The 14,396-nt window shown below is 38.8% G+C and overlaps 1 protein-coding gene across 2 annotated transcripts in view; it reads left to right on the top strand.

The window, feature by feature from the left end:
• The window catches only part of NIM1K (NIM1 serine/threonine protein kinase), a 63,165-nt gene that overhangs the window by 30,036 nt on the left and 18,733 nt on the right, over positions 1-14,396 (top strand). The gene's annotated exons all lie outside the window — the stretch shown is intronic.

The following is a 14,396-nucleotide window of genomic DNA, read 5'->3' as shown; positions in this document are numbered from 1 at the left end:
CCAGTTAGAGCTATTGGATTTACTAAATGGAAATAAAAATAGACCATCTGGAATAAATAGCAAGCAAGAGGAAGTAGAAGAAAGGACCAGCCACCTGGAGGACAGAGTCATGGAAAGCAATCAAGCCGAACAGATGAGAGGGGGGAAAAATACACAAAATGAAAATAGACCCAGGGAACTGAGCAACTCTGTCAGGCCTAACAGTTGCATGATAGGGATCCCAGAAGGAGAAGAGCGAGGAAAGGGGGCAGAAGATTTGTCTGAAGAAATAATAGCTGAAAACTTCCTGAATCTGGGGAAGGAAAGAGAAATCCAGATCCAGGAGGCACAGAGAGCCCCCAACAAAACCAACCCAAAGAGGTCTGCACCAAGACACAAAGTAAATAAGACGGCCAAAAGTAGTGAGAAAGAGATAATTTTAAAAGCAGCAAGAGAAAGGAAAGCAGGTATATACAAAGGAAACCCCATATGGCTATCAGTGGGTTTTTCAGCAGAAACTCTGCAGGCCAGAAGAAAGTGGCATGATAGATTCCAAGTGCTAAAAGGAAAAAATCTACAGCCAAGAATACTCTATCCAGCAAGGCTTTTGTTTAGAATAGAGGGAGAGATCAAGTTTCCCAGAAAAACAAAAATTAAAAGCAAAACCAGCCATGTCCCTGTCACACATGATGCCATTGGCCTGTGGGTCCCAAATTCACGGTCCAGCCGCCCTCCTGCCCGAGTCAGCGTGCACAGCCTGCCACCTGCTAAATGCCAAGTCAACACACCTTCACCTCAGATTGCCAAGGGCTCAAATTGACACTGTTCCCCTCAAATTTCAGCCCCTGTACCCAAGTTTGTGCACAAAAGTGGGAATAATTATAACAGCAGAATGAAGCAACCCAAACATCTATTTCTGTGGAATACAGAATGGATAAAAGGAGTGTGCTAGGCTGAGAACATCTCCAAAAAGCACATGAACAATACATACAGCATGATTCTGGTTAGTTAAAAACAAAAACAAAAACCTGGGAGGAATAAAACAAGATGAAACCAGAGAGGGAGACAAACAAAACAAGATGAAACCAGAGAGGGAAGAGACTTCTTAAGCATAGGAAAGAAACAGGCTTGCTGGAGGGGAGGTGGGGGGGGATGGGGTGACTGGGTGGTGGGCATGAAGGAGGGCACGTGATGGAATGAGCACGGGTGTTGTATGCAACTGATGAATCACTGAACTCTAAAACTAATAATACACTATATTGTTAATTAATTGAACTTAAAATTAAAAAAAAGGAAACCTAAAAACAATGACATAGTTATTCATATCACACCTTAGTTTCTTTCATATGACCAGACCTCAATAAATATTTGTGAATTTTCTTTGTATGAAGGTATAAATAATTTGAAATATTTTGATATATCAGAAAACCATTATCTGAAGTCTCTGCAATTTTTATTCTCTCCTTGACCCAAGTACTTTCTCTCTATGGATATATACACTTCTCATTTTTAAAGTAGTTATACATGTTATAAGACAGTCAAACAATATGGTAACATAGGGAGTAAGAAATGAAACAAGTTCATTTTGTAAACACTATAAATATTGTATAACATCAGGTTGTAAAAATATTAGGTTCTTTAACAGAGGTCAAAACAATGGAGGCTTAAAGAAGGCAGAATCTTAATTCTCTCACAACAAATCTACAAGTAAGCGATCCCAGGCTGATACTGTGGCTGTGCAGCAAGGGGGGCCCAGGTTCCTCCTCTCTTGTGGCTCTGCCATTCTCAATGCATGTCTTCCATCTTGGTCCAGATGGCTATTTCCATCTACATCACCATATCCATATTCTAGCCAACAAGAAGAAAGGAAAAAAGAAGAGGAAGATGACATGCTTTTTCCCTTTTAAATGCACAATCTGGAATTGCATTTGTCATGTTTGCTCACAGCTCATGACCAGAACTCAGGCACATGGCTAAACTGAACCAGAAGGGAGACTGGGAACTAAATCATCAATGAGATAACATGGTGCCCAGATAAAACTTTTCTGTTGTAGAATAATGGCTTTCAAATCTGGTTATGCAACACAGTCACCTGGGAAACTTAAAAACAGACCAAAACAAACAAACAAACAAACAAACAAACCAAAAACAGACAAAAAAAATTATGCCTTCTCCCAAGATCACTGAAATCAGAATCTTTGGCAGCAGGGCCTAGGCTTCTGCATTAAAAAAAAAAAAGTTTGGTGGTGATTTTGATGCGGGCTGGGGCTAAGAATCAGTGCTATGAGAAAGGGAAAGGAAGAAAGGAAGAAAGGAAGAAAGAAAGAGAAAGAAAGAAAGAGAGAGAGAAAGAAAGAAAAAGAAAGAAAGAAAGAAAGAAAGAAAAAGAAAGAAAGAAAGAAAGAAAGAGAGAGAAAGAAAAAGAAAGAAAGAGAGAAAGAAAAAGAAAGAAAGAAAAGAAAGAAAGAAAAAGAAAGAAAGAAAGAAAGAAAGAAAGAAAAAGAGAAAGAAAGAAAAAAAGAAAGAAAGAAAGAAAGAAAAGGAAGGAAGGAAGGAAAGTGAAAGAAAGAGGGAAGGAAGGAAGGGAGGGAGGGAAGGAAAGGGAACAGATAGAGGGGGTACAAATAACAGCCTCTACCACACTCCTCTTCACTACTCCCAACTCTGCACTACCCACGCCCCGTCTCCATCCCTGCCAGGTTGTCATCCACTAGTTCAATCTGTATTCTTCCAGACCTTTTTCAGTGAATACACAAATGGACACATATATGCATATGTGCGTGTCCAAACACCCAGTAGTGACTCTCAAATTTCTATATGTATGGGTCTTGGCGTAGTAATCTTACCAGAAAAGTTGTCAGCCTCTGTGTTTTTTTGTATGGAAGTTTACATTAATTTAAGAAAACATGAATATCAGAGAACAGGGGAGTCTGATGGGAGAATCTGGGGTGCTGGGAGAGCGAAAGCCTACCTGAACCACCTGTTGGCTCAGTCTCCACAAGCATCACGTATGGAATCATTTATCTTTTGCCAGTGGTTTGGAATGCCATGTCTATTACATGGGAAATTTCCATAATCCACAAGATCTTTTTTTTTTAATTCTCTATTCTCTTAGTTCAGATTGCCATTGTATGCTGACATAGGCTCACTTTTTCATATTTGATAACTTCTGTCCTGTTCCCTGTCATCACTACCCTTACTTACCTCTACTACTGGGTAAATATTTAAGAATTCTCGGTGTGAAGGGATAACTGAGGTACGGGAGGCTCGTAATAAAGGTTCCAAATCCACCTGAACTTTTTATATGGTAAAAGTAAGAGCTTTTGTTCTGGAACACTGTTCTCCCTTTCCCTGACCCTCACCCTCCAGCTTCCTGTCAGGCTAACTTTCTTGAGTTCTGCTCAAATAGAAAAGGACAATGTTTTCCTATCTTCTCCTGAGGCCAACACTCAAATGTTATTCCCTACTTCCTAGTGAACATACTATATAAGAGTTGAAGAAAGTTCTAAGGCAGCAAAAGAGCAGTTTCTGTTTTGACTTGCAAATATTTTTAGACCCCTAAAAATAAATGAGCTGAAAATAGGCATGAATGTTCCCACACTGTGTTTCCTAAATTCATTATTTCTGAGGAGACAAAGAAAACATTGTGTTTTTCTGCTCAGGACCACCTGCTTGTGAGTCAATCCATGATTCCATCCTGCACCTTAAGGCTATTCCTTATCCATCCTGTACCTTAATGTCATTTCTTATTTGTTTAGAGGCTGGCATGGTTCCTCAGAGGAGGTGGGAAGATTTGTGTTTTGAAAATGAATTACAGATGAGATTTAAAATCTTTACGGGGAAGGCCTTGGGTTTCTGCTATGTCCTGATTGGAGCATGACAGCATTCTCTTCCTTATGTGTTTGAAATTCCTGGTTCTACATGTTACAAGGCTTACTTAACACAATCTTCACCCTCATGGAGCTAATGATCAAGAAATCACAGGCAACTTCCTTTTTCTTTTGACTTAAATATGTATTTCCATTTTTAAAATAATTTTATTTTTTTCATCGCGGTAAGTGTACTCTTGAGTCCTCTTCTGTTTCCGCCATCTTCCCACCCACCGCCCCTCTGCTAACCATCAGTTTGTCCTCTGTAGTTAAGAGTCTGTTTCTTGGTTTGTCTTTCTCTTTTTTCCCCTTTGCTTGTTTGTTTTGTTTCTTAAATTCCACATATGAGTGAAATCATATGGTATTTGTCTTTCTCTGACTTATTTTGCTTAGCGTTATACTCTCTAACTCCTTCCATGTCACTGCAAATGGCAAGATTTCCTTATTTTTTATGGCTGAATAATATTCATGTACATATTCAATAATATGGCTGAATGATGGATTATTCAGTGAATTATATAATTATATAATATTTTATAGTCCACATCTTCTTTATCCATTCATCTATCAGTGGACACTTGGGCTGCTTCCATAATTTGGGTGTTGCAAATAATGTTACAATAAACACAGAGTGCATGTATCCCTTTGAATTAGTGGGTTTTTTTTTTTTTTTGTATTTTTGGATAAATACCCACTAGTGCAATTTCTGGATTATAGGGTAATTCTATTTTTAGCTTTTTTGAGGAACTTCCATTCTGTTTTCCACAGTGGCGGCCCCAGTTTGCATTCCCACCAACAGTGCACAAGAATGTGCTTCCTCCACATCCTCCACTTACTGTTTCTTGTGTTTCTGATTTTAGCCATTCTGACAGGTCTGAAGTGATATCTCATTGTGGTTTTGATTTGCATTTCCCTGATGAGTAAGGTTGAGCATCTTTTCATGTGTCTGTTGGCAAAAGCAACCCTAACTTTAGTCAGGCTTAGTTTTTGTTTTGTTTTGTTTTGTTGTTTTGATCTATGAAAAGGAGGTGACGATACCCCACATCACAGGACTGTCAGGTCATGTCATGTCATTCATCCATCCATCTATTTATCACTGTTGTAAAATATCTAATATTTTAAAATTACAAATATATTTTTGATCTGGTAAATTTTAACAATCCTTCTAAAAATAGCATTATAGAAAATTTTAGACAGATACAAAAATGGTACAAAGAATGTTATAAACTTCCATGTGCTCATCACCCAGCTTCAAAAATGATCAATTCATGGCCAATCTTGTTTCATTTAAATTTCCATTATTCCCTCCACTCCTGGTTATCTTGAAGCACATTCCAAACGTATCATTTCATCTAACAATTATTTTTTCTGGAACTTTGTTTTTATTTAATTGACTTAGAGTTGACACACAGTGTTACATTAGTTTCAGTTGTACAACATAGTGATTCAACAAGTCTATACCTTATGTTATGCTCACCACAAGCGTAGCTACCATCTGTCATTATACATTTTTACAATGCTATTGACTGTATTCCCTATGCTGTACCTTTTATCCCTGTGACTTATTCACTCTATATCTGGAAGCCTGTATCTCCCACTCCCTTTCACCCCTTTTCCCATCCCTCCACCTCTCTCCCCTCTGGCAACCATCAATTTGTTCTCCATATTTGTGGGTCTGTTTCTGTTTTTGTTTATTTGTTTTGTTTTTGGATTCCACATATAAGTGAAATTGTAAGGCATTTGTCTTTCTCTGTCAGATTTATTTCACTTCGCATTATACCCTCTAGGTCCATCCATGTTGTTGCAAATGGCAAGATCTCATTCTTTTTTATGGCTTAGTGATTTTTATGGCTTAATAATTGTATATATAAGCCACATTTTTTTCCATTCATTTATTGATGGATACTTGGGTTGTTTCCATATCTTGACTACTGTAAATAACACTGCAATAAACATTGGGGATTCATATATCTTTTTGAATTAGTGTTTTTGTTTCCTTTGGGTAAATACCTAGTAGTGGAATTACTGGATCATATGGTATTTCTGTTTTTAGGGGAACCTCCATATATTGTTTTCCACAGTGGCTGCACCATCCTTACCATCCCACCAATAGTGCACGAGGGTTCCTTTTTCTTCACCTCCTCGCCAATATTTTTGTCCTTTTGATTTTAGCCATTGTGACAGGTGTAAAATGATATCTCATTGTGGTTTTCATTGGCATTTCCCTGATGATTAATGATGTTGGGCATCTTTTCATGTGTCTGTTGGCCATCTGTATGTCTTCTTTGGAAAAATGTCTATTCAGGTCCCCTGCCGATTTTTAACCAGGTTATTTGTGTGTTTTTTTTCCCTGTTGCATTGTATAAGATCTTTATATATTTTGGATATTAACCCCTTATCATTTATATCACTTGTGAATATCTTCTCCCATTCAGTAGGTTGACTTTTTGTTTTGTTAATGGTTTCTTTCACTGTGCAAAAGCTTTTTATTTTTGCTTTTGTTTCCCTTGCCTCAGGAGACATATTTAGAAAAATGTGAGTTGCTAAGGCTGATGTCAAAGAAATTACCCCCTATGTTTTCTTTTAAGTTTTACAGTTTCAGGTCTCACATTTAGGTCTTTAATCCATTTTGAGCTTATTTTTGTACATGGTGTAAGAAAGTGGTCCAGTTTCTCACCTAACAATCAATTTTATTTTTTTAAAAGATATTTATTTATTTATTTATTTGACAGAGAGAGAGAGACAGCGAGAGAGGGAACACAAGCACGGGGAGTGTGGGAGGGAGAAGCAGGCTTCCCGCGGAGCAGGAAGCCCGATGTGGGGCTCGATCCCAGGGCCCTGGGATCATGACCTGAGCCGAAGGCAGACACTTAATGACTGAGCCACTCAGGCGTCCCTAACAATCATTTTTATTTATTTTTTTTTTAAAGAAATTTTATTTTATTTTATTTTATTTTAAAGATTTTATTTATTCATGACAGACAGAGAGAGAGAGAGAAGCAGAGGGAGAAGCAGACTCCCAAGGAGCAGGGAGCCCGATGCGGGACTCGATCCCGGGACCCCGGGATCATGACCTGAGCCGAAGGCAGACGCTTAACCATCTGAGCCACCCAGGCGCCCCTAACAATCATTTTTAAAGATTAATGTTTGATCCCAGTTAAAGTTTTAAACCTTTTTAAGCATTTTAAACTGTATCTATTATTTCATTTCCTTTTAAATAAAGTATTTTATTTGATTAACAAGATACTTCCAAAATACTAATAATTTTTATAAATATAATGATTTACACATATAAACAGGGTAAACCTTACATTTTCTTAAATACATTCCTATGCTATTTATGAACAATAAAATTTCAACTCAAAACCACAAATCGAAACCAATTATTCAATTCTTCATTTAAAATTAGAATCACCAAGCTTTTTGTTATTTATTGTTAACTTTTCTTCACATTACAAATACATAAAATACCAACTCCATACATCATCAAAAGTATTAATACTATAGGATTTGAGTCTCTTAAACATTTCTGGTTTTGATGATAAATCTTCCCAAGGTTAAAAGATACTTCATCACCAAGTAACTACGGCATTCTAGATGTCACAGAAGTAAGCATCTCCCAGCCAGCCTGCCACATTTGTGGATGAAACTCAACTAAATCCGTTTTTTCTTTGTTTGTTTCATTCTGTACTGAATAGTTTTACTAATTTTCTTCTTGGGACCCAAATTCCTACAGGTATTTAATGGACAGTTGAGCATTTTATAGCTTTGTCTAACTCTGAGGGCAGAGTTGTAAGAAAAATACCAATGACATGGCGCGTCTGGGTGGCTCCGTCATTAAGCATCTGTCTTTGGCTCAGGTCATGATCCCAGGGTCCTGGGATAGAGTCCCATGTCAGGCTCTCTGCTCAGCGGGAAGCCTGCTTCTCCCTCTCCCACTCCCCCTACTTGTGTTCCCTCTCTTGCTATGTCTCTCTCTGTCAAATAAATAATAAAATCTTTAAAAAAAAAGAAAAAAGAAAAATGCCAACAACAAAAAGATATTCTGTGAGAATGAATTAGATAGTTAAATAAGCTTCAAGAACACTGAATCAAACAAGCAAATGAACAAAACAGATTGTGTGTGTGTGTGTGTGTGTGTGTGTGTATGTTAAATATCACAAGACTGTAACGTACTAATGCAGATAGCTGAGTGGTATCACATGTGTCACTCCCAGGTGACCTTGACTGTGGACCTTTGGATGACCCTCCCCTTTTCTTCTGGTGATGTTCCTAGAAAACCTAGAGCAGACTCAGCAAATTGACAACCTGAATGCCAAATCTCACCTGATGGTTCAGTTTTCCTTGGCCACAGGGTATTTTTAAAATATTTAATCCACCATTGAAAAATTGAGAGCGTTCACCAAAAATTTCTTGATTTCCAACTGCTTTTAAACAAAAGTCCAGGCGAAAATAAGCCTGCATTCTAGCATAACTACTCTGGCTGGAACTGAATGTGGGCTTCATCATCATACTTGGGATAGGCACTAAGCAAGGTTTGGGCATTACACTAAGCCCCATAGAACACCTGCTTGGCCCTCTAGGTATTTGAGTCTGTGACCTTGATGGTTGAGGTTGACCTTGATGGCTGAGGGAACCTCAAGTGTGGTAGAACTCCATGTGGGAAGAGCTGATGTAATACGTTCATCAGATTGGTGGACTGAGCATGGATGGTGGATGTAAGTGGAATGGGGGAGACCTGGGCTGAGTGGCCGGTAAAGTAGCCTGTAAGATCAAGCAGGGTGAGAGGTATTGTTAGGAACAACACTGCTCTTCATCCCTAGGGCACGCCCAGTTCATACTGATTTTCCATTTGCTTCAAAATTTCTCAATGGCCCCCCCCTGAAGATCTTGACATATGTGTTGAGAAATAAAGAGCTAAGGCCAGAAGCTATGGCAGTACAAATGATTTTTAAGTGGTAAAATATATTTTTAAATGAAATCTATTTCCTAAAGATCCTCCCTGAGGGTGCAACGTGCCTGAGAAAGGATTAAATGGGATTTGTCTATCATTGGATCCTGTGGCCACACAGAGAAAACCCAGCTTTTCCTCTAAGCAAACCAGTACCTGCCCTTGCCGGCCAATGAAAAGGTTGTCTGAAAGCCTTGCTCAGAAGTTTAGTAATTTAAACTCAGACAAAGAGAACAAAGGCCAGACGGTTTTCTTTGATATACTCTTCCCAGTGGGTTTCAAGTCAAGAGAATGAATTACTAAGTAAGTTCTGTTTTCTTTAATCTTATTTAATGCATTGCTATTCAGCAACAGTAAGCTAATAATTAAAGACCGGTCTGCCTCCTCCAGAAGCTTTGATCTATAGTGATGTGACTCCATGTTTTTGGCTGGTTGGGTTTCTAAGCTCTCATTTACGTCCATAAAAATTGGTCAAAATCAAAAGGGCAAAAGGTAAAGCCCCCAACAAATGCATCTGAGAAAAGGGTGATTTCATCTGCAGTTAGGTATGTCATCATTTCCATCATTTGTGTATTTTCAGCATGATGTAACTTGATGTTTTGGAACACTCCTAGAAAGTAATCTGAAAATAAGCTATTTATAGCAACCCCACAACCTATAATCAGGATTTCTATTTCCAAACATCTAAGAAAAGTCTTTAGGGGAAAAAATTATGTAAAATAAAAACAATATTCATTATGCACATACCCAAATGGTATTTATCTTTCCATTAGATTTTTTTCTTCTATGTTTTTATTCTATTGGAATATCTGAGAATTTGGAGTTTTCCCTTATTCATTACTATTTTTGAAATTTCTGAAATTTGTTGGCAATTCAAGTACAATAGGAACCATATGTCTTACTTTACTGGGGATACAATAGTGCAGCTCTAGAAATTCTAATAATTAGATGTTAGATTTCCTGAGTTGATTACCTAATTTTCTTTTTTTCTCTATTGTTCATGTCTTCTAGATTTTTTTTAACAAATCTTTAATCGAATTATTTAATTTCACTTTCAAAAAGAGCTCTTTTTGTTTCTCTGAGGGTTTGTGTTTGTTTCTTTTAGCATTTTGTCCTGTTTTTTATAGATGCAATATCTTTTCTTTGGTCTTCTGCTTCCTGCATCGCTCTGTTTCCTTCATGTTCCTTTGGTTTTTGTTGTTTTGGTTGAGGATGGTTTCTTTCTTTCATTTTGGAGCCTTTCCTCAGGTGTCTGGTGCTTCTCGACTGGACATTCATTCAAAACAGAAGGCACTAAAATCTGATTGGAAGCCCCCTGCCTGCAAGTGAATCGGGACACCAGGTGGTCAGGCGGCTTTTGTGTTGAAGAATCTGCAAATACTGGTTTCAGGAGATCTTTCCTCTTGAGCTATTTAGTTTATCCAAAAGAGGAATCCAGGGCACCTGGCTGATGACTCTTGATCTCAGAGTCATGAGTTTGAGTCCCACGTTGGGGATAGAGTTTACTTAATAAAAAAAAAGAAAGAGAGAGAGAGGGAGGAAGGAAGGAAGAAAAGGAAGGAAGGAAGGAAGGAAGAAAAGAAAGAAGAAAGAAAGAAAAGAAAGAGAGAGAGAGAGAGAGAAAAGGAAGGAAGGAAGGAAGGAAAGAGAGAAAAGAAAAGAGGAATCCCCTACCTGGAAGATTATACACGTGTTTCCCTCCATTCTGGAAACTCGGTGCGGGGGTATGGAGAGAAGGGGATGGGGGACCCGACAAGTCGGAGTCTGACTGAACCCTCTGTCCTGGGCCTTGCACCCCTGAGCTGGGCTGTGGGTGGGAGGAGAAAGCAACAAGCTGGCTTTGAAAAAGGGCTGGGGATCTTAACTGTCCCACATTTCAAACAATTCCCGTTGTGTTTTAGTCTGCTTCATTCCTCCATACGTGGAGGCACTTGGTCTTTCAGAGTATGAAGTCTTTCGAGTGTTCAGAAAGGTGAATCTCGGTGGCATGCCAACGAGATAGACGTTGCAGTTTTTGTCACTGTCTTTGCCAAGTTACTCACTGCTCCTCAATTTGCTTACCAACCCCATAGAAACATGTTGACATCTCACATCGGCTGCTCTCCTGTCTCTTATTCTTTTTGTCCTTGTGAGTTTACACCCTTTTTCCTCCTATTCTTATTGTGGTTTTTGGAAGGAAGTAGAAATAAATGAAAGTATAAAGTTTTCTGTATTTAATCAGAATTCCTAATTATGTTTTGACTTTAAAAAGCAATCCATTAGATATTAGAGAATTAGGTGTAGTAATTTCTCTGCATAACCAAAACATCTTACTGTGTAAGATGACAACACATTACATATTTTTAATTGTTTTCTTTTTTAAGTGTAAATACATGCACATGGGGAAAATGTAAATCAGATAAAAGAGTAAATAGTGAGAAGTACACCTTTCTCTCACTTTGGACCCCAGCCCAGTCCTTTTCCTCAGACGCAGGTCCTTAGGGGTGCCCTCCTCTCTCTCTCGCTCCTGACATCACATTTATATATACTCTACTGATCTCTTCACAGGGCTTGTTGGATATTGTAACTCATTCTTTTCTGCAAGTGCATAGTAATCCATTATATACAGATGGCCGTTTATTTAACCAGTTCCCTATTGATGGTCACATACACAGTTTCTAGTTTTTGCTGCAAAACAATACAGTGGTGAATACCAATCTAGCAATTCTTGTATTAGAAATAGGTATATTTTTGTACAGCGTGCATAAGTTAACTCTAGAAGTGGTATCACTGAGGCAAAGGGTATGTACGCTTGCGCTTTCCTAGTTACAGCCAAATCGCCCTCCAAGCACTTGTACCACTTTATACTCTCAGTAGCAATGAATGAGAGTCCCTGTTTCCCCAAAGCCTCTCTTGCCGGTGCATTATCAAAAACGTTTTTGTAGGGGCGCCCGGGAAGGCTCAGTTGGTTAAGCGTCTGCCTTCAGCTCAGGTCATGATCCCAGGGCCTGGGATCGAGCCCCCGCATTGGGCTCCTTAGTGGGGAGCCTGCTTCTCCCTCTGCTGCTCTCCCTGCTTGTGCTCTCTCTCTCTCTGTCAAATAAATAAATAAAACCTTAATTTGTAAAAAATCTAATTTCAGTGTAGTTTTATGTGCATTTCTTTGGTTGTAAGTGAGGCTGAGCATCTTTGTCTATATTATAGACCCATTGTATTTTCTGTGAAATGTCTGCCTATGTTCTTTATCATTTTTTTTTGGAGATATTGGTATTTTTCTAATCAATTTGTAAAAATTATTTATCTAAAAATCAGACCTTTGTCTATCATATATGTTCTCAAGCTTTTCCAGTTTGTCATTTAAATTGCTTTATTTGGGGCACCTGGTGGCTCAGTCGGTTAAGTGTCCAACTCTTGATCTCAGCTCAGGTCTTGATCTCAGGGCTGTGAGTTCAAGCCCCACACTGGGCTCCACACTGGGCTCCACGCTGGGCATGGAGCCTACTTAAAAATAATAATAATAATTTGCCTTATTTGTTTATGCTACTTTTTGGCAAACAGAAAGTTATCATTTTATGTAGTCAAATCTAATGTTTTCTTTTATGGCCTTCTCTGAGATCATAAAAAAACTGTTTATTTTTTTTCTAGTATTTTATGGTTTCATTTGTTTTACATTTACTCAGGTGACCTATTTGGAATTTGTTTTGGAGTAGGATGAGTTAGGGGTTCAAAATTTTTCTAGTTGGCTTGCTACATGTTTCAACAAGTTGCAATTCATCCTCAATACAAACCCATCCCAACATTTTCAAAATTGCAAAAATGTCTTTTATCTGATCTTAACAGAAGATAAACTATCTCCTTAGCCATTAAAGCAAGACAATTGGTTTCAAGGCCATTGTGTAAGACATTTAATTTGCACGTAGAGGGTATGTAACGCAAGATAAAGCCTGACACTTGACAATCGTGCCTGACCCTCTATGTCAAATTAGGAGGAGAGAGGGGAGGAATTCCTGAGGGAGCCTGAAGTTAATCAGGGTAGCAAGTCTAAATCCCAACGGTAAATCCCCGGCTTGAATGGAGTTCAAGAAACAGAGCCCAAATCAGGAGAACCTGGGACCCAGGAAAGCAGAAAAGTCCTGGCCAAGCATGGGGAGTCAGAGAGCAGGCTCCAGGAGGCATGGGTGAGGCGCAGGTGCTTGGGGAGAGCTGATCCTTTGGAATGAACAGGAATGGGGGAGACTTTGCGTTTCTAAGCAGCCCAGTAACAACTCCCAGCGCTGCTGATGGTGGAATTCTGACTATGCTTTCACCTACACAAGAAGGTGGGGCCAGGAATCCTAACAGCCAGTAGAAGGTACCTCTGGCCTTGGAAATATGGACTGAAATAAGCTTTCTGAGATAATTCAAGTAAATGTTGGGACAGCGTGACTAGTTTATAAATAAAAATATTTACCTCTACTAAATCATACCCAAATGTAATGGCTGATAAATTGGTAAATTAATTCATTCCTTCTTCATCGAACATTTATCATCTAAGTGGCGGCAGTGTGCTGAGCTCTGGGAGAGAGAAGAAGAAGGTGCAGGTCCTTGCCCTCCGGGTGCTTACCCAGTTGGGGTACAAGTAGGTGAGCTGCAGAGACAGCATAGCGGTGAGGTGTCTCAGAGAGAGGCCCAGGAAGGACACAGAGCCAAGAAGTTCTTCATAGAGCCTGCTGGAACATGAGATGCTCAATCACTGCTACCTGTCTAAAATCCTTATTCTTTTTATATAGGTAAAGCTACAGAATTATAATGTTATAATTAATGTTACTCCACTTCTCATCTGTGTGGTAACTGTCTGCCAGGGATCTGAGGAAATGTAGGGCCACTTGATCTTCATAGAGATTCTTAATCTGAGGTTGGTTTTCAAAGGGTCTGTTAACCCCTTAAAATTGGATGCAAATTATGTGTGCATGCTTTTTATTTCTAGGGGATTGGGTCATAGATTCCATGAGAATCTCAAAGGAGCATGTGACCCCAGAAAACTTAAGAACCAGTGACTAGATTTTCCTCAACTTAATTAAGGATCTTTTATCTTAAGAACATCTTTTAAAACATCCTAATCAGACTCTAACCTAGAGATGTGTGTGGTTACTAATACCTGGTCCCTTTTAAACCTTTATCCCTTACCCTTCTTCCAGCTTCCTGTCTCCCTGTCCCAAAAGGGGAACAGAGCTGGGTGGCAGTTTGCTCTTTCCTGTCCTTATCTTATTTGGCAACCCCATATTTAACCACAATAATAATATAAGCAACTCTGTACTTAATTGTAATAATGTGATATCATCAAACAGAATTCAGAATTCACATTTCCAAGGTAATCTCTCACGTTCACTCGGGTTTTGGTTCAGAATGCTCAAGTCCCAAAAATCAAGTTCAACATACTTTCTTTATGTAGAACATTGTGCTCCATGCTGAGGGAGGGAGGAGAGGAGCAAGACATACAGATGAATTAAACCCAGTGCCCACTTTCATGGATATAAGGCATTTTGGAAAATGTACAAAGGGCAGTGGGAATTCAGAAAGTGATTATTTTTTCCTGGAGGGTGGAGTAGAAAAAGTCATGAATACTGGACAGTATTTCT

The sequence above is a fragment of the Callorhinus ursinus genome, unplaced genomic scaffold (genome assembly GCF_003265705.2).
Source record: "Callorhinus ursinus isolate GAN/ISIS: 27379988/994484 unplaced genomic scaffold, GSC_fseal_2.0 scaffold3, whole genome shotgun sequence".
In the NCBI taxonomy this organism is placed as follows: domain Eukaryota; kingdom Metazoa; phylum Chordata; class Mammalia; order Carnivora; family Otariidae; genus Callorhinus; species Callorhinus ursinus.
The sequence above is the reverse complement of the archived record's forward strand: the minus strand, read 5'-3'. Positions and strand labels throughout refer to the sequence as shown.